General features: G+C 47.7%; 1 protein-coding gene across 1 annotated transcript in view; it reads right to left on the bottom strand.

Annotated features, from left to right (window-relative positions):
- Window positions 1-214, bottom strand: part of LOC104389179 (transcription activator BRG1-like) — a 5102-nt gene that overhangs the window by 4233 nt on the left and 655 nt on the right. The gene's annotated exons all lie outside the window — the stretch shown is intronic.

Here is a 214-nt window from a genome sequence, read left to right as displayed (position 1 = left end):
TGCTTTTCTGATGGTTCCCTTGGTGTGTTGATGGTTCCCTTGGTGTGTTGATGGTTCCCTTGGTGTGTTGATGCTTTTCTGATGGTTCCCTTGGTGTGTTGATGGTTCCCTTGGTGTGTTGGTGCTTTTCTGATGGTTCCCTTGGTGTGTTGATGCTTTTCTGGTGGTTCCCTTGGTGTGTTGATGGTTCCCTTGGTGTGTTGATGCTTTTCTG

This window comes from Chaetura pelagica, unplaced genomic scaffold (genome assembly GCF_000747805.2).
Source record: "Chaetura pelagica isolate M959 unplaced genomic scaffold, ChaPel_1.0 scaffold935, whole genome shotgun sequence".
NCBI classification, from domain to species: Eukaryota; Metazoa; Chordata; class Aves; order Apodiformes; family Apodidae; genus Chaetura; species Chaetura pelagica.
The sequence above is the reverse complement of the archived record's forward strand: the minus strand, read 5'-3'. Positions and strand labels throughout refer to the sequence as shown.